Here is a 27,963-nt window from a genome sequence, read left to right on the forward strand (position 1 = left end):
CAAAGCCTAAGAAAGTTTATTTATAATAAATCAAAAAACCAAGTCCAAAACCCTCGTCGTCTTCACCTTCCACTTTGCTAGCTAGTCACAGACACAACTATGACAACAAAAGCCCTTCTTGCAGGCCCATGTATCCACCAACTCCTACCATTCTCAAACCCCATCTCATAAAAACCCTCACGCTTCTCATCCGTACGAATCCAATCATCTTCCCATTCCATCCTCACCGAAACCCTTCAAACTTCCACCACTCCAGCTACAACCCGCGTCAAGATCCTCTCCGAAGCCTTACCCTTCATCCAAAGATCCAGTGGCAAGACCGTCGTCCTCAAATTCCGCCATCACGGACCTCGTCCTTCTTTCTTGCATCGGACTTCGTAGTGTGTTTGTTCACGGCGGCGACCCGAAATCAATCAGTGGCTGAATCGGTTGGTCTGACATTTGTCAATTTTTCGTATTCGTATTGGTATTTGTATTCATTAAACCGACCCGTTTAGTCGTTTCAATGTATTCGTTTTTGAAAGTTATCAATTTATATAAATTTCAATTATTTAAAGTTCGTATCCATTCATTCTCTATTTGTATTGTTCAATTAACGAATCTCCGAGCCTTAAAAGGTTAATAAAATAATCAAGTTCAAACTACTGAGGTATAAAACGTAAACGATCTAAAGATATTAAAGATATAACAAGTTTTAATCTAGTTAAGTATAGTTATAAAGTTCAAGGTTCAAAGTATAAATAAAGTTTAAAATCAATTTATATATATTTATAAAATCTAGGGTTTAAAGTGTAAATATGATTTAAATTATAATATAATAATAATCTAAACCCAACCCCCCCCCCCCCTCATCCCTGATCTCGTTGTTTCGACGACAAGTCCGGCGACCGGATTCCGGCACCGGCGACATGTAAAACGACGTTGTAATCCTCGTTCGATACATTAAATCATCTTAAAAGACTTCTCCTCTAACGTCAAACATTATTACGAGATTTATTTCACCATTTACCACCTAATTAACACCAATTAATTTCCAAAACGATCGAGATTATAATCAAAACTATAATAACTCGTATTAAACATCAAACGATTCAAATGAAGCTATAAATAGTACCCTAATTATCGTCTATGTAACATTCGTTAATTTTCAAACCCGAAAACCCGACCAGTTTTAAATTTTCGGTTTTGTTTATATTTAAATTTATATATTTTTATAATATAATTGAGTAATCTCAATTATTGTTTCATGTATTTTATGTGATCATTTCTATGGAATTATATTTTTCACCACTCTTGTAGTATTTTATACTCATTTAAAACATTCATAATCAAGATAATTTGTTCAAGAACTTTTCCTATGCAAATCACTAGAATAAATTTTGCATTATTATTATTACCATCTTATTCATATGTTGTTTTTTTTAATAAAAATAAACCAATTTATGTTTTAATTAAATATAATTTATTGAAAGACACACTTTGACAACCTTTTAAACCATTTTAATTTTTGTTTTAATTATATTAAATATGTTTAATTTTCATAAATTCTATAAGACATAACAACTCTAAAATTATAAATTAGTATAATTGAGAAGTTTGGTGCCACAAAGTTTTAGATAAGACATTAAGTATTTATATAATTAGTTTCAAGAGTTATTCAAATTGTTGTGTTTGTTTGATGGTTGATGCAAAGCTTTCTAAATCTTGTCTCAATTATATGCCCAAGTTCAAGTCTCTCTTTGAGTCGTAGCTTTCACCTTTTTTTATTTTTGGCTTTTTTTTAAGTTATCCATCTATGCATGTATTGATTAGGTTTTTAAATTTTATTTTATTTGTTTATTTTTTAAATATGACCAAAATTATTTCTTATGTTTAGTTTTCGTACACGTAATGAATCTAATTGATACCGATGGAATTCGCATCCAGTTGTCGCCGTAACGCCAATGTTTTTGTCTTAATATTGGTAACTTGACGTAACTATTTTTTAGGTTTAGTTCTGAAACATAACAAACGTAGAATGTACCGACCAAATGCAACGACTATGTTTTATCGACCGAATAAACATTGTTTTAAATATGTATAAATTTTGTATCATATGTTATAAGGGTATAACTACCATACTAGGTTTTTACTAATTTGTGTTTTGAGGTTAATGTATGTATAGGTACGAACCTAGCTGATACCAATATAATTTGTGTCCGTCGCCGCAACGCGGCGGGTTGCAATCTAGTTCACTATAAAAGGAGGACTAATCCTCCACCTTTTTAACACCACAATACATTCTTTACGTAAGTTTAAGAACACTAACAAGTAAGTTATTACCATTTCATACATTTTATAGCTTTTGTTTTGATTTTACCTTGAATATTCATATTTGTTCATGAGTTGTTTTTAATGATCATGTTACTTTTATCATAAAAATCTTATATTTTGGTTTTAAGAATCATTATGATTATGGATATCCAAGTTAAACACTTTGATTTTTCTATATCTTGGATCAAACCTCGTTATTTTTCAAGAACAAGCATGAATATATATATTTATCTAAATCTTATGTTCCGTTGATTATCATAAACTTATAAACGTTCTTTTAAACAAGATGATTTATAAATTTTTTTTTATATAAATACATCTTATAATAGAAATAACATATATTTAAATTAATAATTGTTTATTTATTTCAACATAAACTAATATTTATAATTTTTTTAAAAGAATTCATGCAAAACATTTAATTTAAGTAACAGTAAATTAATTAATTATGTTACTTGAAAAAAAAACGCTTAATCATAAATTATTATTAATATTCAATGTTTTCATAACCGGACCGGACACCGAACCGGACGGCCTACCGGTTCACCGGTTCAACCGGTCGGACCGGCTGAACAAATTTGGTCAAAAAATGACGGATCAAGCTTCTTTTTCAAAAAAAAAATATTTTTTTCTTAGAAAACCGGTTCAACCGGTCCGGTTTTCCGGTTCGACCAGCCGAACCGGTTCGGACAGGCCGGTTCTCTGTCAGCCGAGCGAACTATGTGAACAGGACCGGTCGGTGGACCGAATCCCGGTCGGACCGGTTCGACCGGCCGGTCCGGTTTCAACAACATTGTTATTTAATTTTATATTAATAAGCTATAATTATGTATCTACAAATCATTCTTCAACTAATAAACATCAAATGATTTATATAAATTTTTATTCATTTTTGTTAAACTTATTAAAAATCCCCAAGTCCCCATTTGCCATAAGTTAATGAAATAGATATTAAAATAATGCATAATTTCTAAAACTAATATTATTTAACTTTTATAATCCCGATAGTTAGTATTTAAATTTTGTATTTACTTTTTAATTATAGTTTATGATGTTCGATCATTTCAATTTCCTTAAACGTGCTTTCGGTTATTATTTCAAGTTGTCTTCAATCTCAAAGGTGAGTTTCTCACATCCCCTTTTTACCTGTTTATTACATTTGGGGGTAGCATATATATCCTATCAACATTACAAATTCGTTTATTCATTATTTACAAACTACAATTCGTTACATGGACTTGTGTGTTTATTTGCTTACTTTCTCAAAGACTACGTGCATTGTTTCCTCAATAAGTATGATCATACGCCCCCCTATGCACTCAGGACCTCGATGTTATGAGTGGAATAGGGACCCCCGATCCGAGTACGTTGGTTGTTACCAACGGAAAAGACACTTAATTGCGCTATTATCCGAGTACGTTGGTGCACAATCCCAACTAGAAAGGACTTTACTTGCTCATTTACACTTGTTCATGGAATTGTAAATTTTTTATGTACTTATATCAAAACTTATGTGAACTCACAAAATATTCATTTGGTTGACATTATTTTATATATATGCTACATGTACCTTATTTAGAGGATGATGCCGTGACAAAGACATTAGTGCTTAGGATATTCAACTTAAATGGACGAATTGCTTAATTGTGTATTTCTTTGTATTTTCCTTGTATTTCTTGATATAAACTTGTGTACTTGATGTTTAAATTAATTAATGATAATATTGTCACTTAATAGTGTCACATGTGTTTTGAGCAATATGTATGTCACACTTGGGCGTTTACCGCTTTAGTCGGGGTGTTACAGTCTAGAACTGCTGCAACCATAAAATTTCACAAACAAACTGTTTTAATCTCGAATATGTTCTTAATATCTCGGTTCCGGCCAACTCGCCGTTCACCGTCTTTCCGGCATCATCCAAGGTAATTAGTATATGGTTTTGATTCGTTTTAACCAGAATAATAAAACCCCTAACATCTGTTTAACAAACATGGAACAGATTAGGAGAATTGAATCTAGGGTTTATTGAAGAAGATGGTGAACTTGTAGTTATTATATATATCTATACTACATTATAATACATATATGAGTCTTTTCAACTACCTATTTTCTCTCTCATGAGACGCCTTAATATTTATTATACCCTTAACCGTGGGCGACTTCAATCCTCTTCCGGCGACTACAATTGCTAACCGACACATTGATTGCGTCTCTCTGAATCCCTGATTGAAGCCATGAAACTGACAATATTCTTTTAATTCTCGATACCAGTTTTAAAGAATCTCCTTTTGATGAAACCCTTCTGTTATCCTCTCTTATAAATTCACTCACTACAACCAATTGAAGAGCAATCCTCTCTAAATTGAAAAATGATAGGTAATTGTTTAGATTTTTATTAGGATTCCAGCAAACGAGTTTGCAATTGTTGCCGCCAATTACAACGGTTAAAGTGGTGTTCTTGGAATTTTCAATGACGATGATTTAATTTTTCAATTGTTTAGTTTCAAACTCAGTGTCTTCTAAATCACCTCTTTATGTCTGCTTCCAACTCTCAAGATTACATATTTTGTTGTTACCGTATTGGATGGCTGTTATTTTGGGTTTAATTGAACACACTTGTCCGAATTTGCAGTGGATTCATGATCCATGTATTATCTATATTCATATCTAGAGTAAAGTGTGATTTTCGTCTCTGTGGTTTGTCCAAATATGTGATTTTAGTCCAATAGTTTCAAATTTGCGATTTTGATCATTGTGGTTTCATTTCATCTGCAATTAAACCCGAATTCAATAACTCCATTAAGTCTGGTCGTTAAACCTATCAGCGTACCCTTCACGTGAGGGGCAGTTTTTTTCCTTTTTTTCTCAAATACTTCCCAGCCCCTCACGTGAGGGGGGGCTTGTGAATTACGGCTGGGGTTTATTTTGGAAAAAAAGGACAAAAATGCCCCTCACGTGAGGGCCACACTGATGGGTTTAACGACCAGACTTAACGGAGTTAATGAATTCGGGTTTAATTGCAACTGAAATGAAACCACAGGGATGAAAAATGTAAATTAGAAACTATTTGACTAAAACCGCAGATTTGGACAAACTACAGTGACGAAAACCGCAATTTACTCTTATTTCTATTACTCTTATTTCTATTACATAAATGCAGGAGACTCCGCTAAACTTTAACTTAGGTTACCTCCGGCAATCCTCAGGCAACGTTACAGTTTCTCTGACGATGTTACATGGTTCAATTGAATTCTTGTACCATGTCATTAGACACCACTAATAAAGTTAAACCCTCATCTGCTCTTCTATTAGATGCAGTCAGTTATTGGGTTGTTCAGTTAGGGCTTAAATCAAATCCAGTTCGTCACAATTTGTATGTTTTAAATCAAATTCGTTCAAAATTTCTTCCTACTACACGGTTTTGATTGTGTTTTCCCTTATTTATTTTGTTTGATTCTAGGTTTTTGTTTAATTGTGCATGTATGCTTTTAATTTAATTCAGTTTGGGGTGTCTTTGAAACTAAATGATGTCTGACAGGAGTTTAGCGTGCTTGATGTTGCCTGTGATTGGATTTTACAGGTGGTTCATAATGTCTTAAAGCGCCCATGTTGCCACTGGTATTTATGCGGGAAGCGACAAACATTGCTTTTACTATTTTGTTGTGTTTGGTTATGTCGCATGAACTTTCTTTGGATGTTGTGAAAGTATACAAGTGATTACTTTCTGTTGGTTTGTTAATTGTTCGTATATGATCAGGTTCGTTTACTTGGTTGAATACATTTGGGTTTAATTGGCTTTTGTATATACGGTTGTAGTCTTTTATTTAAAGTGGAGCAAGCATGAAATGATGAAAACTGGATTGTTTTTTTTTTTCTTTTTTTTCTTAACGGAAAAACTGGATTGGAGTATAGTTTGTTGCTGATAAATAAAGTTACCTGTTGGTGACTTGATGATACATTTAGATGAGATAAATTTGATTCTGGTTGATTTGGAAATAACCTCTATTTTTAATTCACCAATGGACTTCTTGATTTCTATTCATCTTTTTCTTGCATTGTTATTAGTTTATTGTTATTAGTTTTTATTAATTGTGTTTGTTGTACCGGTCACGGTTGGATTCTGGGATGTTAATGGCCATTGTAATTGCCATGGGTGTCAGACGTACCAGTGGGTTTCGAGTATATCGGTTAGTTTGTTAAAAACATCCGTTGGGTATACCAGTCCTAAAACCCATCGGGTATCTATCGGGTTTTGACATAATATTTCAGGATTGGGCTACCTTAACGAACAATGAAATGCTGACTTCTGGTATACACAAGCTTTATTGGCTGTTTGTATCAAACAATTGACATCCTGAAGATTGGAAACTGGTTTAGAAACTGGTTTCATACTTCAATAGGCTGGGACAAATTAGTTGGTGTGTCAGTTATAAACGTTCATATATGGTTAGACAACCCTTTCAATATAATGCAAAGCCTTATAAGATTATAATAATACATCCCTCTCACATTTTTTATTCTTTACTCAATTTACAGGTTTGACAGGAAGCTCAAAAACACATATGATCATCAGGTCAACTCTTATTTCATGCAAAACATTTAATTATTTTCTCACAAAAAATTGTTGTCTTTTTTCCTTTCTAGCAGGTCACCTCTTACTATGCCTAATTGCTACTAACAAGTTATTTTTTTCTTCTTTTCCAGGAGCCCTCTTCTTAATGTATATGCTTACATGTCTGTTACATGTAAGGTTACTTGTATGACACAACAGACACATACTACGTCATAAACATCAGTTACATGACCTTTTATAAGGAGAAAAATAATTGTTAAACACATTGCTTGTATTATGCAGGAATGTTATGATCTGAATCGGTCAATGTTGGAATTGGTTTTTACACCTTCAGAAGAATGGGTTGCAGACAGTGACTGGCATTATTGATGCCATAATGAGTGAACATTCTAACTTTTTCATGATGAAATTGCAGCAGATGAGAGCAAAGCAAAAATACCGAAATATCATGTAGTAAAAGCACCAAGGTTAGTGTGTCTAACAAGTAGTTAGAAACAAGTTAACAATTTGTATTAATACTTGTGGTTTTTTGGGTCTGTTTATAAAACTGTACCAGAATATGATGATTAATAAGTTGAGAATTGATAAAAATAAAAATAAAAATACACACATATAGGAATTGAGTATATATCGCTTCATACACGCATTGAGTATATCCTCATAATTGTAAGTTTCGTATTTTTTTATTCATTTTATGTTTGTGGTTAGAAATCACTAAGCTCTGTTTTTCCTTATGTCTTATTGCAGGTAGTTAGATGCTTACTGATCGAACCGTTTCCAGAATCTACGTTAAATGTGCAGGCTGGCAAAATGCTGCTTGAAAATTATTAGTGTGCAAGACATGCCAGGTCAGCAGCTATTGCCATGCTGTCATTTGCCTTTTTTTTGTTTGTAGTTATTGTAGTGAAAAGCCTTGTTCTTTTTCATGTTTCTAAGTTCTACTATGTGGCTTCAACTCTGAGTTCAAGAAATCTTGGAATCTTGAATAATTTAACCCGAGGGGTGTTCACGAATCGAGCCCGAGTTAAGCGAGGGTGGGTTCGAGCTTGCTCAAAATTAAGCGAGACGGCTTGACTCGGCTCGAGGTCAAGCTTGAAGTAAGCCGAGCCATGACCCGAGCCGAGCTTAGATAGAGCTCGGCCCAGTTACAAAAATGAGCCAATTTGGTTCAGGTCATTTCAATTAAAAAAACACACGCACACACTTATTGGAATTTAAGTGAAACTTATTTTGTAATGTTGCTTTATACACATTGAGTATATCAATTAATCAGTGATTATAAATGAATATGGACATTTGTTAACGATTTTAGAAGTATTTGGAATAACAGTTACTTGTGAAATTGGTATGTTATAGATTCATTCATCGACTCATGTAAGGCCCCGTTACCGGTGCCCTACTTTAACGTTGGATTTACTCATAAACATAGTTCCAAATATCAAAGTTAATTAAAACTTTCGCGGAATAATATTAAAGGTCAACCATTCATTACAAAACATTCTTAACTTGTCTTTTAAAACATAACACAAATAATAATATCACAACATCATGACAAATCTTCAGATGCCAGCCTCTTCAATATTGCCATGTGTCTCGCTCAAACCTGTTGTCTCAATCTGTTAACCTGTGTGCATACTAAAAGTCAGCTACGCTGAGTGGGTTCTAGTCAATCAGGTAACTTACTTTACATACAAAGATACGTGCCCGAAGGTACGCTTTACATACTTAACCTGTTCATCATTCTTCGATATACATCCATAACTAACCTTACATTATAAAGAGCATTCGCCCTACATATCTCGGATATTATTAGGGTCTGGTACCCTCCATCCTCGGATATTATTAGGGTCCGGTCTCCCTTCATCCTTGGATATTATTAGGGTCCGGTACCCTCCATCATCGGATATTATTAGGGTCCGGTCTCCCTTTCTTTCCTACTATCGTGCCATACCTTTCCATCTATATAATTGAAAGTTTCATACGTACATACACCATTCATCCATCACATATACAATCATATCATCAAAACATCACCTGAAAGTGCATGCAATATCTGAAGATCGTTCACGCACCGACAAGCTTCCATTCACATTTAGATATACATAAATAACATACAAATTATACATGGTATACACTTACAATTAAGGTAAGTGTATTAACTATCACATCGAGTATGCACACAACCTCGAAAACATAACAAGGAATGGGGCTAGAAACTCACATGAACTCGGTTACGTTCACCGTTAATCGGTATTCCCTTCTTGAGCTGTGCACGACTAACTGTATAACAATTACACGTATCAATTAACTATCACTACACATATCATCTTTCTAGTTTAATTATTACCCTCAACGAACGGGGGTCTGGGGCAGCGCCCCTGGCAGCGGGGTTCTAGGGGCGGCAACCCCTAGCGGAGTCCAAGGGGCAGAGCCCCTAACTTGGAAATATTTTATTTTCATTAACTGTTTTAACACATTTTCCATTAAGATTTTAATTTATTATTTAATTTGCTAACTCCTTTGCTATAACGAATTAAGCCTAATTCGTTAATTAATTCGTTATCTTTTTTTCCAGATTCGTTATCTTGATTCGTCTTTGATAAATCCCCATTCGTTATCCTGATTCGTCACCTTATCCTCTGATTCGTCCTCTGATTTGTTAAATTATCATCATGAATTGGGTAAGTAACGAATCACTTGATTCGTTATCTTTCCATAGCGAACTGGTGGGTTATCTTAACAGAGCGATCTGTGTAAGCTACTTCGTTATTTTGTCTTAACGAATGGTTGAACTAATTCGTTATCTGGAAATAACGAATGGATGGACTAATTCGTTATCTTAACATAACGAATTGAATCAATCTTATACAGACTTTGACTCAGGGTCAAAGTCAAAATTGCCAAGAACAGCAAATAGTCAACAGAAACGGATTTTTGCAATTGAACCTCAAATCTTAACGAAACAACACGATTTTGGTATCCATGAACTCGTAATCACATCGCCTACAAACCCCAATCATCCAATCATTCAAACATCGGGTTTTAAGGGGTGTGATTGGACCATTTCCTAACCTGTTTATTCATTCAACAATTAACCTATCAAACTGTAATGGATTTCAGTGAGGTTTGCTTTGTTGGGTTCGTTTTTATCATTCTCAAACAGATCTAAGATCCTAAAACAAATCTGAACCCTAATGAACGATTTCTAATTATAAACGTACCTTAAACGAGCCGAACTATGAACAAGGTTAAGCCTTGATGTTGTTTTGGTCCGTCACGACGTTCCAGCACCAACAAGCTCGGGTTTTCGCCTTCGGATCTTGATTCGGGTTATAAGATGGTGTTTGTGTGTGTTTTTGATGGTGTAGGCTATGGTGTAGAAATGGATAAAAATGGAAAGATTTAGGGTTTAAGGGGTATTTATACTCTCTCAAGCCCATGGACCTAAGACCCATTCCATTCTCTTATTCCATCTTCTAAAGTCCAAACCCATCATCTTAGTTTATTTATCTGAACTGATAACGACGCACTATAAAATAAACGAAATTTATTTTATTAATTCTTTCAAAAGCAGGATGTTACAACTCATCTGGTCTTTATGTGGCTCCGTAGGAAGAAGGTAAGTCAGATTTCGTTTAAATGCGTACTCAATCATCACTAAAGTCGATCGGGTGTTATTGTGTGGTTTACGGATTATGAGGCTAATAAGCCCTAGGTAGTAGGTTATTACCAACTGTTCTTGATGCATGAATATACAATGTGGCTACCATATTTGCACATTTGATACAGGCTGTTGCTCACATTTATCTTTAGTTTTACCGGACCTCTAAGGCTCATGAAGCTTTGAAAAAAGCCACCAAAATTGATCCTCGAGATCCCGAGGCTTGTTAGTTACCGTTATGATTTTGATGAAACTTCATGTATAAAGTAGCACATGATCCTAAAGTAATGTCACTTGTAATTTTTTTTATTTGTTTCAATATGGTGCAGGCCTTTCTGGTGTAAGGCCTCGTTACCGGTGCCTCACTTTGGACGTTGGATTTACTCATGAACACAGTTCTAAATATCAGAGTTAATTAAAACATTCGCGGAATATAAAAACTTTCATAAAACATTTCATAACAAACCATATCTTGTCTTAAAACAACATCTCGTCTTTCAAAATAAACAAAACATTAAACTTAAACGTCTTGAGCCTTCCGATGTTAGCCTCTTATTCAATGCCACGTGTCCCCTCAAGTGAGCTGCCTCATTCTACTCACCTGCGTGCATACTAAAAGTCAGCTACGCTGAGTGAGTTCTAGTTAATCACATAACATACAATACCTTCATAACTACATACTTTCATACTTTCATTTATAATATACTTACCTTCGCACTTTTTTTCTTTCATATACTTATCTCACGTTATAAAGTTATAAAGAGCATTACGCCCTATAACCTTCGCATATATTATTAGGGTATGCAACCCTTTAACCTTCGCATATATTATTAGGGTATGCAACCCTTTAACCTTCAGATATATTATTAGGGTATGCAACCCTTTATCCTTCGCATATTTTATTAGGGTATGCAACCCTTTAACCTTACCTTACATTTCATTATCATATCCATACATTTAATACCTTACACAACATAATCGTACATACTTTCGTATTCAAATACACTTATCATACATACTACACTATACTTGCCTTAACAGTACGTGCAATACCCGAAGGTCGTTCACGTACTGCCAAGCGTACATACATAACTATCAAGACATACACTTAACATTTAAGGTAAGTGTATTAACATTCACGTCGAGTATGTACACAACCCCGAAAACATAACAAGGAAAATGGGGCTAGAAACTCACATGAAGTCGGTTACGTTCACCGTTAATAGTTATTCTTTTAGTCAGTTGGACACGACTAACTGTATAATAATTACATGCATCAATTAACTATCACTACTCATAATGTGTTTCTAGGTTGATTATTGCCCGCAACGAACGGGGGTCCGGGGCAGCGCCCCTGGCAGCGGGGTCTAGGGGCTGCAGCCCCTAGCAGGGTCCAAGGGGCAGATCCCCTGGCTGGGGTCGAGCTGCCAGGTCAGCTTGGAAAAAATTTATTTCCATTAACTGTCTTAACACATTTTCCATTAAGATTTTTAATCCATTTCTCAGCGAACTTAACTTTTGGCGAACTTAGTATTAAGCGAACATGTCAGTAAACGAACTTAACCATCAGCAAACTTAATCAACAACGAAGTTGACATAAGCGAACTTATTCGGCGAACTTACTTGGCGAGCTTGCTTAGCGAACATGTTGGGCGAACTTGCTGCGGGCGAAGTTACCCAGCAGCAGCTGCGGCTCATCCCAAAACCTCTATAATCATTCCGTTTTAATGTGTAATACATTGATAAGATGTTAATAATTATCGCAAACGTTCCCGTGGCCATTTTTGGATAAAACACGACCCGAAAGTGCCTAAAGTTTGGACCTTTAAGATTAAAACGTTCAATACTTGGTCTAGGGTTTATTTTTAAACGAGTCATAGGCAGCCGCGAGTTCGTTAAGTTCGTTTCTAACATCAAGTTCGCTACTTTAATACTCGTTTATACCCGATCTTCTCTAGGTTCAAGTTTCAAGACCAAACGCTTATAAAAACGTAAACTTTAAAGGTCAAGAACATACCTTTTGTGTTCGTTTGTATCTCGTTTAGCTTGTTTATGAACTCTAGATCTTGTATAAGCTTGTATAATAAAGATCTACACGAACTAGCGTCCATTTGATCTCGGATCCCTCTCTGCTCTCTCGGCCGTAAGTGGTGTAGTGGTATGTGTGTTTTTGGAGTGTGTAGGCAAATATGGAAAGATGGAATAAGGATTAGGGTTTTAGGGTGGTTTAAGGGGTATTTATATCCCTTAAAGCCCATGGACCTAACGCTCGACAACTTAACGAAATCTTCTTTTATTTAATATTATAATATTTAGGACGTTAAATCTGGATCTTGAAGGATTATCAATTTCAACTCTAGACCTGTTTTGGATGAATTTAGAAGCTTATAAAATATCAGCATCTTTTTTTTTTCTCATTTTTATTACTATGTTGTCTCTTTGAGTTTGACTTTTCATGTATGGACGTAACATCTTTTTATAGAATAAAATAATGTGTAATTTGGTTAAAACTGAATTGTAATAATTTGGAAAAAATTGATGTGTGATAGATGTTTTTTGTAATTCAGATTATAAATTATAAAGGTAACCCAAAAGTCTTTTTCCAAAAGGACAACATATAAGAAAAGCCACGGTAGCCTATTTTCACCAAATTCCATTTATATCATTTGTTATTGATTTTGTTCCAATCTCAGTTTGTTGAACTTTTGATTGTTCTATCATAGCCACACAATGACTCTAGCTAACCTCAATAGCTTTTGAGGTTGATTACAACGATATTTATCCCTGGAAAATATAAGTTGTCCGGTCCTTAAATCTGGTTTAATAGATCCGACTGGTCCTATGGATGTGCCATGTAACATACGTCATTAACTTTTGATGTTGATTACAATGATATTCACACAACCCCGCTGATTAGTATTGTAGTTGGTATTGTTTCTTACGTTCTCATTTTTTTATAAATTAGTATTATTTCCTACGTTAACATGTTAAGATTAAAATGTACATGAACCTTCCCCATGATATATAATCGTTTGTTATGCATTACCGCGTCAACTACCTTAGTCACAAATTGTAAATTGCATCGAATATAAATTTAGCTATATCAAATGCAGGTAACATAACGAACTGAACAAGCTTCGACCGAATTATCATTGCGTCCCCGTCGCAACGCGCGGGCACTCCTACTAGTATATATATATAGGTATTGAATAATTTTAGAAGTTTTTTTACAGCGAGAAGTGCGAGAAGTGAATGCGTAACTCCATTAATCCCTTATTTCACACCCTTTCTTATGTGTATGTGCGTTGTGTAGGTGCGTTGTGTAGGTGTAGGTACGTATGTTTGTTTATGTGTACAATAATGTGTAATTTGGTTAAAACTGAATTGTAATAATTTGGTAAAAATTGATGTGTGATAGATGTTTTTTGTAATTCGGATTATAGAGTATAAAGGTAACCCAAAAGTCTTTTTCCAAAACGACAACATATAAGAAAAGCCACGGTAGCCTATTTTCACCAAATTCCATTTATATCATTTGTTATTGATTTTGTTCCAATCTCAGTTTGTTGAACTTTTGATTGTTCTATCATAGCCACACAATGACTCTAGCTAACCTCAATAGCTTTTGAGGTTGATTACAACGATATTTATCCCTGGAAAATATAAGTTGTCCGGTCCTTAAATCTGGTTTAATAGATCCGACTGGTCCTATGGATGTGCCATGTAACATACGTCATTAACTTTTGATGTTGATTACAATGATATTCACACAACCCCGCTGATTAGTATTGTAGTTGGTATTGTTTCTTACGTTCTCATTTTTTTATAAATTAGTATTATTTTCTACGTTAACATGTTAAGATTAAAATGTACATGAACCTTCCCCATGATATATAATCGTTTGTTATGCATTACCGCGTCAACTACCTTAGTCACAAATTGTAAATTGCATCGAATATAAATTTAGCTATATCAAATGCAGGTAACATAACGAACTGAACAAGCTTCGACAGAATTATCATTGCGTCCCCGTCGCAACGCGCGGGCACTCCTACTAGTATATATATATAGGTATTGAATAATTTTAGAAGTTTTTTTACAGCGAGAAGTGCGAGAAGTGAATGCGTAACTCCATTAATCCCTTATTTCACTCCCTTTCTTATGTGTAGGTGCGTTGTGTAGGTGCGTTGTGTAGGTGTAGGTACGTATGTTTGTTTATGTGTACAATAATTTGTAATTTGGTTAAAACTGAATTGTAATAATTTGGTAAAAATTGATGTGTGATAGATGTTTTTTGTAATTCGGATTATAAAGTATAAAGGTAACCCAAAAGTCTTTTTCCAAAACGACAACATATAAGAAAAGCCACGGTAGCCTATTTTCACCAAATTCCATTTATATCATTTGTTATTGATTTTGTTCCAATCTCAGTTTGTTGAACTTTTGATTGTTCTATCATAGCCACACAATGACTCTAGCTAACCTCAATAGCTTTTGAGGTTGATTACAACGATATTTATCCCTGGAAAATATAAGTTGTCCGGTCCTTAAATCTGGTTTAATAGATCCGACTGGTCCTATGGATGTGCCATGTAACATACGTCATTAACTTTTGATGTTGATTACAATGATATTCACACAACCCCGCTGATTAGTATTGTAGTTGGTATTGTTTCTTACGTTCTCATTTTTTTATAAATTAGTATTATTTTCTACGTTAACATGTTAAGATTAAAATGTACATGAACCTTCCCCATGATATATAATCGTTTGTTATGCATTACCGCGTCAACTACCTTAGTCACAAATTGTAAATTGCATCGAATATAAATTTAGCTATATCAAATGCAGGTAACATAACGAACTGAACAAGCTTCGACCGAATTATCATTGCGTCCCCGTCGCAACGCGCGGGCACTCCTACTAGTATATATATATAGGTATTGAATAATTTTAGAAGTTTTTTTTACAGCGAGAAGTGCGAGAAGTGAATGCGTAACTCCATTAATCCCTTATTTCACACCCTTTCTTATGTGTATGTGCGTTGTGTAGGTGCGTTGTGTAGGTGTAGGTACGTATGTTTGTTTATGTGTACAATAATGTGTAATTTGGTTAAAACTGAATTGTAATAATTTGGTAAAAATTGATGTGTGATAGATGTTTTTTGTAATTCGGATTATAGAGTATAAAGGTAACCCAAAAGTCTTTTTCCAAAACGACAACATATAAGAAAAGCCACGGTAGCCTATTTTCACCAAATTCCATTTATATCATTTGTTATTGATTTTGTTCCAATCTCAGTTTGTTGAACTTTTGATTGTTCTATCATAGCCACACAATGACTCTAGCTAACCTCAATAGCTTTTGAGGTTGATTACAACGATATTTATCCCTGGAAAATATAAGTTGTCCGGTCCTTAAATCTGGTTTAATAGATCCGACTGGTCCTATGGATGTGCCATGTAACATACGTCATTAACTTTTGATGTTGATTACAATGATATTCACACAACCCCGCTGATTAGTATTGTAGTTGGTATTGTTTCTTACGTTCTCATTTTTTTATAAATTAGTATTATTTTCTACGTTAACATGTTAAGATTAAAATGTACATGAACCTTCCCCATGATATATAATCGTTTGTTATGCATTACCGCGTCAACTACCTTAGTCACAAATTGTAAATTGCATCGAATATAAATTTAGCTATATCAAATGCAGGTAACATAACGAACTGAACAAGCTTCGACAGAATTATCATTGCGTCCCCGTCGCAACGCGCGGGCACTCCTACTAGTATATATATAGGTATTGAATAATTTTAGAAGTTTTTTTACAGCGAGAAGTGCGAGAAGTGAATGCGTAACTCCATTAATCCCTTATTTCACTCCCTTTCTTATGTGTAGGTGCGTTGTGTAGGTGCGTTGTGTAGGTGTAGGTACGTATGTTTGTTTATGTGTACAATAATTTGTAATTTGGTTAAAACTGAATTGTAATAATTTGGTAAAAATTGATGTGTGATAGATGTTTTTTGTAATTCGGATTATAAAGTATAAAGGTAACCCAAAAGTCTTTTTCCAAAACGACAACATATAAGAAAAGCCACGGTAGCCTATTTTCACCAAATTCCATTTATATCATTTGTTATTGATTTTGTTCCAATCTCAGTTTGTTGAACTTTTGATTGTTCTATCATAGCCACACAATGACTCTAGCTAACCTCAATAGCTTTTGAGGTTGATTACAACGATATTTATCCCTGGAAAATATAAGTTGTCCGGTCCTTAAATCTGGTTTAATAGATCCGACTGGTCCTATGGATGTGCCATGTAACATACGTCATTAACTTTTGATGTTGATTACAATGATATTCACACAACCCCGCTGATTAGTATTGTAGTTGGTATTGTTTCTTACGTTCTCAATTTTTTTATAAATTAGTATTATTTTCTACGTTAACATGTTAAGATTAAAATGTACATGAACCTTCCCCATGATATATAATCGTTTGTTATGCATTACCGCGTCAACTACCTTAGTCACAAATTGTAAATTGCATCGAATATAAATTTAGCTATATCAAATGCAGGTAACATAACGAACTGAACAAGCTTCGACCGAATTATCATTGCGTCCCCGTCGCAACGCGCGGGCACTCCTACTAGTATATATATATAGGTATTGAATAATTTTAGAAGTTTTTTTATAGCGAGAAGTGCGAGAAGTGAATGCGTAACTCCATTAATCCCTTATTTCACTCCCTTTCTTATGTGTAGGTGCGTTGTGTAGGTGCGTTGTGTAGGTGTAGGTACGTATGTTTGTTTATGTGTACAATAATGTGTAATTTGGTTAAAACTGAATTGTAATAATTTGGTAAAAATTGATGTGTGATAGATGTTTTTTGTAATTCGGATTATAAAGTATAAAGGTAACCCAAAAGTCTTTTTCCAAAACGACAACATATAAGAAAAGCCACGGTAGCCTATTTTCACCAAATTCCATTTATATCATTTGTTATTGATTTTGTTCCAATCTCAGTTTGTTGAACTTTTGATTGTTCTATCATAGCCACACAATGACTCTAGCTAACCTCAATAGCTTTTGAGGTTGATTACAACGATATTTATCCTTGGAAAATATAAGTTGTCCGGTCCTTAAATCTGGTTTGATAGATCCGACTGGTCCTATGGATGTGCCATGTAACATATGTCATTAATTTTTGATGTTGATTACAATGATATTCACACAACCCCGCTGATTAGTATTGTAGTTGGTATTGTTTCTTACGTTCTCATTTTTTTATAAATTAGTATTATTTCCTACGTTAACATGTTAAGATTAAAATGTACATGAACCTTCCCCATGATATATAATCGTTTGTTATGCATTACCTCGTCAACTACCTTAGTCACAAATTGTAAATTGCATCGAATATAAATTTAGCTATATCAAATGCAGGTAACATAACGAACTGAACAAGCTTCGACCGAATTATCATTGCGTCCCCGTCGCAACGCGCGGGCACTTTTACTAGTATATATATATAGGTATTGAATAATTTTAGAAGTTTTTTTACAGCGAGAAGTGCGAGAAGTGAATGCGTAACTCCATTAATCCCTTATTTCACTCCCTTTCTTATGTGTAGGTGCGTTGTGTAGGTGCGTTGTGTAGGTGTAGGTACGTATGTTTGTTTATGTGTACAATAATGTGTAATTTGGTTAAAACTGAATTGTAATAATTTGGTAAAAATTGATGTGTGATAGATGTTTTTTGTAATTCGGATTATAAAGTATAAAGGTAACCCAAAAGTCTTTTTCTAAAACGACAACATATAAGAAAAGCCACGGTAGCCTATTTTTTTCCGCAATATCCATCCCCTGTATATATATATACTTATATAGGGAAAGGTTAAAATAAAAACCTACTCTAGTTGAGAAAACCATGTAAACCCTATGCTAGCCATTGATCTTGATGAATGGATGGTTGAGATTGGATGACTTATAAAGTCTTATTTTATAATTAAATAAAACATAAAAAAGGTACAAAAGGGAAATTTGGATAATTTACAATTCTTGCTTTATATCACTAGTCAAAAGATGCAGATGAAAGACATCTCTCACTCTCTCTCTCTTCATTATTCAAAACCAAAACTCTCTCTCTCTCTCTCTCTCTCTCTCTTCCTTCATCTTCAATTCACACAACCAAGACTCTTTATCTCTCATCCTTCATCTTTCATGTTCGATTTTCCTCCATCAAAACCATAATCCAAAGCATATCGAAGCCAAGGTCCAAGGTGATGACGGCGGCGAAGGCCTTGGTGTATCGAAAAGTTCCATGCAGCGGCGATCGATCGTTTACCACTTGATCCGGTGGTTTTTCTCTACAAAAGGTTCAGATCTGAAGATTTTATATTGACAATGTTCTGAACAAGATTTTATGGATGAAAGCTGCTGGGATCTCGTCGTTTTTAGTTTTTTTTCTTTTATTTTTTAAGGTACTATGTCGACATAGTTCAGATCTGGTCGTTTTAGTATTTTTGTTTTTTGAGATATTCTTTGAAATTTTGTTTGGATTTGAATCTTATTTTATATTTTTTTAAATTTTTTATTTTAGAGTAAAAAATAGCTTTATTCTTCTGTTTATTGTTTGGCCATTAAAAAGATTCAAACTTTTTGGTTTTGTTGCAATTCTTGAAGAAATCTTGAATTTGGTAATAAATCTTCTATCTTATTTTTTGCTGGAAAAATAAGACAGTGGAGTGGGGTGTTGTTTAGAGTTTGTACTGAAAAATATTATTATCCAGTTTTTTTAAAATATATACGTACATTTTTAAAACATATGTTACGCATGTCTATAAATGTATGTTTTAATATGAAAAAACGTATGTTTTTTTTTGTATCGAAATATTATTATTTAAGTGGACCATTTACACACTTTATTTGTATCGAAATATTAATAAACGTATGTTTTTTTGCATCGAAAACATATGCTACATTTGTCTATAAACATATGTTTTAATATGCAAAACATATGTTACACTTTTCTATAAACGTATGTTTTAATATGAAAAAAACATATGTTTTTTTGTATCGAAATATTAATACCTAGCATAGATATTAAAATATGGATTTTGATATTAAGTTTGTTGATACCATTACTTAATTTACACACTTTTTATGAATCTTTCTTAATTACTTAATAAACAATAGACATAATTTGGTAAGACTAGATAAATAGTAGACCCTTAAAGGTGATGGAAAGTGAAAGTGACATAAAGAATTAGAAAATGATATATTTTATTTGTTTAATAATAGTATACACTTAAAAATGATGAAAAGTACTTTGAGTGTTGTCAACTTTTTTTACTTTTGATACATTTTAATATTGAGTATTTAAATATTCAAATCTCTATCATCCAACAAGACATTTAATTAAAGATTTAGATTTATATAAATTATAAATAATAAATAAAATATAAAGAAAACATAAAATATAAATAAATAAATATAAACAAAGGTAGCATGCCCTACATATTTTTTTCTCGTAACCTACTCTTTTTCCTATATGCTTTTTCTCTTTCTATATTTTTATTTCAAAAACAAGATTGAATTTAAATCTTCATATATTCATGGAAACTTTTAAGTCATTTATCAAGAAAACTTTTTTCATTGGTATGATTCAGCAACTCAGTCTTAATCTTTCAAAATATATATATTCGAGACAAACCAATTATTAGGATCTCGAACATCCTACCCCACCTTAAATTCTTCAAAATCAAGGATCTTGAACAACGAAATCGAGACATTCAATCGAGATCTCGACTCATGAGAGCTTGACTAGAAGACCGAAAGGGTTGCCAAAAACTAGTCACCATCATCGGAGGCGGTATTTAGGCCTTTGAACTTCTAGTTAGCAAGGATAAATAATTTGATTGTTTGATTAATTAAAAAAGAAGATAAAGATAGATGAAGATGAAGAGAGATAGATAGATAAAGAAGATATGGAAAAAATAAAAAAGAAAAGAGATAAATCTATATATTTTTTTGCCAGGAGAGAGAAACACTTGGTGTTAAAAAGACTAATATGCCATTACGAATTTTGAATTAAAATAACAAAAAGTATAGATGTGGCATTCTTAGAACCACACAATCAAGTTTCCATGGTTTTCTCAACTCAACCAAGTTTTCTATCTATACTTCCCCTACTTATATATATATATATATATGTATATTTGTTTCTGATTTTATAACACAAAGCAGAGTCTGGTCCAGTGGTTGTGTACACTTGCTGTGGTCATGGAGACCCGGGTTCGAACCCGGGCCACTGGGATCCGGTTTATATTTTTTAAAATACATTTTTATTAGTTATAATCAATTATATGTATATATATATATATATTTACAAATCATTATAAAATAAATAAAATTATTTTTATAGTTAAATAAAAGTTGTTTTAGATTACGTTAGCACTTTCATTCAAGAATCAAATTTTGGCAAACCCGAACCATTCGTTAAAATTCGTAAAATAATTATATATATATATATATATATATAATAACATTATAACTTTATAAATTCTAAACCGACAAATGTTTATACTAAAATAAAACATACTGGTAACGACAAATCCCGTAAACATTATTTAATATTAATCTTGTAAGTAATATTGTAATTGTTTTGGACAAAAATCAGCTAAGGATCAAGTATCCAAATCTGTTATGTAAGGTAAGGTGCCAATTCAATAATAACGAGTATATAAGCGTGATATTGATGAACACGATGATTTGATCACGAGGGAAAAAGCCCTTAACCAAGATAGTCTTACCTCGGTCAAAACTTATCAAGGTAATCGTTGGTAAAATAGCTCCGGTCAATGATTAATAATATAATCTTTGGTCGAAGTACTTTAGTCAATGATCAACAAGGTAACCTTTGGTCGATAAGTATATGGTTATCTCGGTTTCCGGCACAAAAATCCCCCGGAAGGTGAAAACTATCACCGTCGAGTTTATTAATGAATAAAAAGTGATTACAAGTGTTTGTGGAGTATATGATCGAGATTACAACGAAAGCTAGTGTCTAGAGAGAGTATTTGCTTCTGCTCTAGTGTGTGTGTGTAAGTACATGTGTCTTTTCCTATCGATCATACTCAAATATATAAGAAAAAAAGTAATTAACAAACATAACGACTTCATCCTATAAATCTGCTAGTCTTCCATTCTTCACCAACGTGCTCTTTGACCACGTGCTGATAGCCACTCACTAGCGAATAAAGCGGTAGACCAGGTCTAGATACCGTTGTTGTTATTTAAACATCAATCTCCTAGAGAGTTCGTCCATAATTAGCTATGTTGAATTAGGATCTTATATCCATGTTCCAGCTATAGGATGTCCCGTGAGGATAATTGATACAAATTCGTCTTAAAGTTGATATACCTGTCTAACACATCACCATACTAAACGTAATCATTAGTAAACAAACAATACCGATGATCTTCGATCCTTTATATCCTGATGTATATTTCAAGGATAAACTATCCTTAAGACAGTTAAGGATAAAGGATCCTCAGTATAAAAATCGTGGCCTAACAATTGTCCCCAAAATGGCGAGTGACAGTGGAAAACAGCTGTCATTTTGAAATTTAAAATCACTGCAAAATAGTAGATGATTAGACGTGTGCTAGACTGTTGATATTCACATACCATAATTACAAGCCGCCTATATATGTGGTAGTTATAATCCTTTTATAATCACACATCTAAGCGCATCTCAGGTATCTTTTTTATTCTTCTTTAACCGATATGTCGACTGTTTCCACATCCTCTTCCTCCTCTTTTTCCTTCATGATGAACTTTATTTGCAAAACATCCTTCAATCACATTCTTCCGAAGTCTGTAAATTCACAGACTCGGAAATTGATGAAATTCGATCATGTTTTCCAATCAACACGGTTTTCCGACCTTTCGATTCCACAGCTCGTAGTGATAGCATCTCGAAAACCTGGGTTTGCTTTCCAGCCCAACCGTTTCTCATAGGTTATAAGTATCCATTCCCCAACTTTACTCAAAGGTTCTTCAACTTAGCGGGAATTTTTTATATTCAGACCATGCCAATGTTGTGGAGAGTCCTTCATACCATAGAAAGGATTACAGTGGAAGAAGGAATCGAGTTTGGCTTAGCGGAATTAGCATACCTGTACAACCTTGTTACCCATGGTTCCAAACGTTTCGTCTTTAAATCGAAACCTAATCAAGAGAACCCCATTTTTAAAGTCACCCTTAAGAGTACCCTCTGGAAAAATCAATTTTTCTTTGTTAGAAGAGACTCTATTCCGGGTGGAACTAATCTTCCCAAAAAGTGGATACCAAAGGGTAGGATCCAGGATCCTTAGATAACATAAATAGGATACTTTATTGTTTCGCTAACCACTTCTATTATTTGTGTAGTTGAAAACTTCGATCTGCTGACCGATCTTCCAGGAGTTGAAGACAGAGTAAGGAGGTTTTTGTCATTGGATCCTGCAATCAGAACTTTTCAGGCAAAGTCTGTTGAAGCCTTTCAAAGACCAAGGCCAGAATCAATCATGTCAAGTAAGAATAATAATTTTCAGTAAAAAGCATTAAAATTTGAAAACTTATCTGCTATCTACTATTTATAGGTGCCCCAAAACCAGGAAAGTCTGCTTCCAAATTCTCCCCCAAGGATATCGACTGCATGCTTAGCAAGAAAAAGACTTCAAACTCAACTCCAACATCCGAGCCTTGTCCAATCACAACCCGAACAAAGTCTGGGTCCAAGAGAAAGAAAAGCTCAGACATAGAGAACCCCTTTGATGCCGAAAAGCGGATCCTGAACATGCTTTCTTCTGTAAGGATCCTTTATCTTCACCAATTTACATTATCTCGAACATTTTCCTTGGCGTATTCTACTTTTATTCATAGGTCATTGATTTTGCCCGACATTATTATGAGAAGAATGTTGCAGAACATGATAAGACCCACGCCATGCTGAGATCAACAGCTGCTGCTAATGAGAAGGCCCTCGCTAAGATGACCAAAGAGAAAAGAGAAATAGAGGCGCATGCTGCTGACCTGGCCGTTCAGATGCAGGATGAAATCAACCGGGTAGCCGAAGAGGCGAAGGTATGGGCAGCTAAGTCTATCTTAGAGGCTAGAATCAAGTTAGTTACCGAAGCCAATGATCCATCCTTTGATAAGTCTTCATGGGAAATCAAAGAATGGAAGCAGGCCTTGATTGACTTAGGTGGAGGCGAGGAGGAAATTGAGGTTGTGATGGTTGATGTGGGCGAAGCAGGAACTAGCGGGGTGAAGGGTTTGGATGGAACTGAAGGTAGAAACAAGGCAACGATGGGCGATGAAGGATACAAAAGATAAGTCTCGAACCCATTTTTTTTATTTGGTGTTGATGTTTTTATGAACAATTTCTATGGTCTGTAATAAACAATAGTATTTAGGGTAAATGATCTATGATCCTTAAGACAATATGCGGGGGTGACCAAGGTGGAGGGATCCTCTGTTTGTGGGGATGAAGCCTTTGTTGCCCCTGTTTTTAATTTTCCTACACTTTATGAACTATTAGTAACTCTTACTTAATCCGGATGATGGTCCATCTTTTCGTATGGTGAAATCCGGGTTAAGGATTTTGGATAAGTCCTAGCGGCTTATTTTAATATATAAATCTTTTGACTATCTACATGTTATTTTTTTCAAAAACTTGTTGCTTATAAGTTTAGCATTATTAATAATTTGATAAATAATCTTGAGTAAAAGATTTTTAGGATAAAAGATCTTTAAAAATCGTTTAGAATAGAATATCCTTAAATCATAGATTTTAGGATAAAACATCTTTAAAGAAAATTTTAGGATAAAGCATCCTGAAAATAGCTAAAGACTTTAGTAATCAAATAACCTCTTAAAAGATTAGCCTTTCTAACAAGAATATCCAAAGTTATTGCAATAAATATCAAACTTATGTTAATCAATAAAGATCATACCAGAAGGTCTAGATAAACCTAGGTTACTAGAAGTATTGAACTCTTAATGTTCCTTACTAGAGTAGCTTTAGGATCCGGGATCCTTAGTTTCTTGATCTTCAATAATAACTTAGAAAGTTCACTGCAAATAATTCATATTATTAACTGGGATCAAACCCATTAGACTGGGGACAAGCCCAACAAATATTCTGGGGACAAGCCCGTGCAACTGGGGACAAGCCCGTGTAATCTAGGGACAAGCCCGTGCAACTGGGGACAAGCCCAACATACTAGGGACAAGCCCATAAATTAATCTGGGGACAAGCCCAATAAACTGGGGACAAGCCCAAACTGGGGACCGGCCCAAAGATACGGATGTTAACAGGGGTCTCGCCCGAACCGGGATTTAGCCCAAACGTGAGATAACGTGAAAACGTTATAAACCGGAGGTATGGTACGTCTACCATAATTCGTAGGATCCTCCATATAGCCAGAGACAACGAAATTGTCAGCGACTAAGCGTGTACTGGTCCCGCAGCCCCGAACTATATGTTGGATATCGTGTACAACTGGAGATCGTGAGAAAGGTGAAAACCTTTAAATCTTAGGGGATATGACCATCGGGGGTCATATCCAAACGTGGGCAAGGCCAAGGGAAATAGTAAAGTACCTTAAACGCAAAGGAGAGGTGGCCAACCTCTTGAACATCAAATGAATCACTACAATCCTGCATGGTTACTCAAAACTTGGAAAAGATAAAGTATTAAGAATATATTATCCTTAAATTAATAATAATTCAAAAGAAATAATAGATCAGAAAGATGTTACTGATTTAAGGATCCTAGATCCTTTTCTGGATAATATATCCTCTCAGGATAGTGGATCCCAATCAGAAAAAATATTTCTTGAGGTGGATGGCATTCCATGCTCTTGGTAACCTGTTGCCTTCCATTGTGAGAAAATGATATGTCCCCTTTCCTGCTTCCGACTCAATTTGATAAGGTCCTTCCCATTTAGGCGCTAGCTTCCCATCAGCCGGATTTGTTGTGTTTTGGAAGGCTTTCCTCAATACTAGATCTCCTTCTTGAAATCTCCTAATTCTGATATTTTTGTTATATGCCCCAGCTACCATTTGTTGATAAGCTGCCATTCTAATTTTTGCTAGATCTCTGTGTTCCTCTATAGTATCCAAGTCTTCAAGAAGGATTTCTTTATTGGCTTCAGGATCACGGATGCTGGTTCTTGTAGTAGGAACCACCATTTCTATGGGAATCACTGCTTCTGATCCAAACACCAAGGAGAAGGGTGTGTGGCCCGTTGCATTTTTGGGTGTAGTTCTGTCTGCCCAGAGAACATAAGGAAGTTCTTCAGCCCATTTTTCCTTCTTGGATCTTAGCTTCTTCTTTAGATTATGATGATCTTGTTGCTGGACTCTGCTTGACCATTGGCTTGAGGATGAACCGGAGTCGAAGTGATCATTTTGATGCCCTAACTGTCACAAAAGTTAGTGGTCCTCTTCCCGATAAACTGGGAACCATTGTCACAAACAATTTCAGTGGGAATACCAAATCTAGTTATAATATTTTGTTTAATAAAAGATATTACTTCCTTTTCTCGGACTTGTACAAATGCTTCTGCCTCAATCCACTTGGAGAAGTAGTCAGTAATAGCAAGCATAAAGACTTTTCCACCTGGTGCTTTTGGTAGTTTGCCTACAATATACATACCTCATTTCATGAAAGGCCATGGGGAGGATATAGGATATAGAGGCTCCGCTGGTTGATGAAGGATGTTCGCGTGTCTTTGGAAAGCATCACACTTCTTTGAATACTCCACTGCATCTTTCTTCATTGTTGGCCAGAAGTATCCAGTTCTGAGTATCCTGGAAAATAATGCTATTCCACCTGTGTGATTGCCGCAATCTCCTTCGTGAAAATCCTTAAGTACTTCTTGGGTCTCAGGATCTTCGATGCATCTCAGATATGGACCTGCAAGAGATTTTCTATATAACATATTATCTAATAATATATATTGGGATACCTTGAGCTTGAAGGACTTGGGATTTTCTGTGGCTGGAATTTCTCCAGTCTGAATATAGTTCTTGATAGGATGGATCCATGATCCTTTGTTATTTGAGGATAAAGGATCCCAGAGCACGATTTCTTTGTCTTTTGTTATCTCCCCAACTTCCTGTTCTCCTATTGCTAGCGCGAGAATGTGGATTATTGGGATTTTCAAATCCTCATGGATCTTCAGAGATGAGGCTAAGTTTGCTAAGGCATCTGCCCCAGCGTTTTCTTCCCTCGGTACCTGTGTGATATTAAATATTTTGAAGGATTTCGACAATTCCTTCACAACATCTAAATATTTCATTAGTTTCTCACCTTTAACAGCATACGAGCCGTTAAAGTGGTTAGTTATCAACAAATAATCTACATAAACTTGAAGATACCTGATCCTTATGCTTTTGGCTAATTGCAAACCTGCGATTAAAGCTTCGTACTCTACTTCATTGTTTGTTGCCTGGAACTCACAAGCTATGGACTGGGTTAATATGTCCCCCTTTTGCGATTTCAGTAGGATCCCTAATCCTGTTCCTCTTACGTTGGATGTTCCATCTGTGAAGAGTATCCAAGGATCCTTGGTCTTTTCTAGTTGTTGGACTTCCAAGTCAGCCTCTTTTTGTAGATCACTAGTGAAATCAGCCACAAAGTCTGCTAGTGCTTGAGACTTGATTGCTGTTCTTGGCTCGTATTGGACATCATATGCACTCAATTTTACAGCCCACTTAGCCATTCTACCTGATAACTTTGGTTTTCTAAGAACATTCTTTACAGGATAGTTAGTTCTCAAAATAATAGGGTGAGTTTCAAAATAATGTCTTAGTTTAGTAGAAGCCATAATAAGTGCAAGAATTAACTTTTCTAAATGAGAATACCTGGACTCCGCATCTAGAAGACTTTTACTTAGATAGTATACATGATGTTGTTCACCTTCATGATCCTTTACCAAGACTGCACTCACTGCATTTCCTGAGACAACAAGATATAGATACAAGGATTCTCCATCCACAGGCTTCATTAGAGCTGGAGCTGAGGATAAGTAATCCTTCAGGGCTATAAGCGCAGCTTCATGCTTTTCAGTCCACTCAAATTTCTTGTTCTTTCTAAGGATATCATAGAAGTCTTTGCACTTCTCCGAGGATCTTGAGATGAATCTATTCAAGGCCGCTATTCATCTGGTGAGCCTCTTGACGTCTTTGGCATTTGCAGGAGATTTGAGATTGACAATAGCTTCTATCTGCTCCGGGCTTGCTTCAATTTCTCTCTTTGTGAACATATATCCCAGAAACTTTCCAGCCTTAACACCGAAGTGGCATTTGGACGGATTTAGTTTCATGTTATAATGGTCAAGGATATTGA

The 27,963-nt window shown here is 34.8% G+C and overlaps 1 pseudogene; it reads left to right on the forward strand.

The window, feature by feature from the left end:
- The first annotated feature begins 219 nt into the window (after positions 1 to 219).
- Positions 220 to 27,963, forward strand: part of LOC143575210 (acetylglutamate kinase, chloroplastic-like) — an 85,956-nt pseudogene continuing 58,212 nt past the window's right edge.

Source organism: Bidens hawaiensis, unplaced genomic scaffold, assembly GCF_021521415.1.
Source record: "Bidens hawaiensis isolate Kalapana, Puna unplaced genomic scaffold, B.hawaiensis_p1.1 tig00027307_1, whole genome shotgun sequence".
Lineage (NCBI taxonomy): Eukaryota > Viridiplantae > Streptophyta > Magnoliopsida > Asterales > Asteraceae > Bidens > Bidens hawaiensis.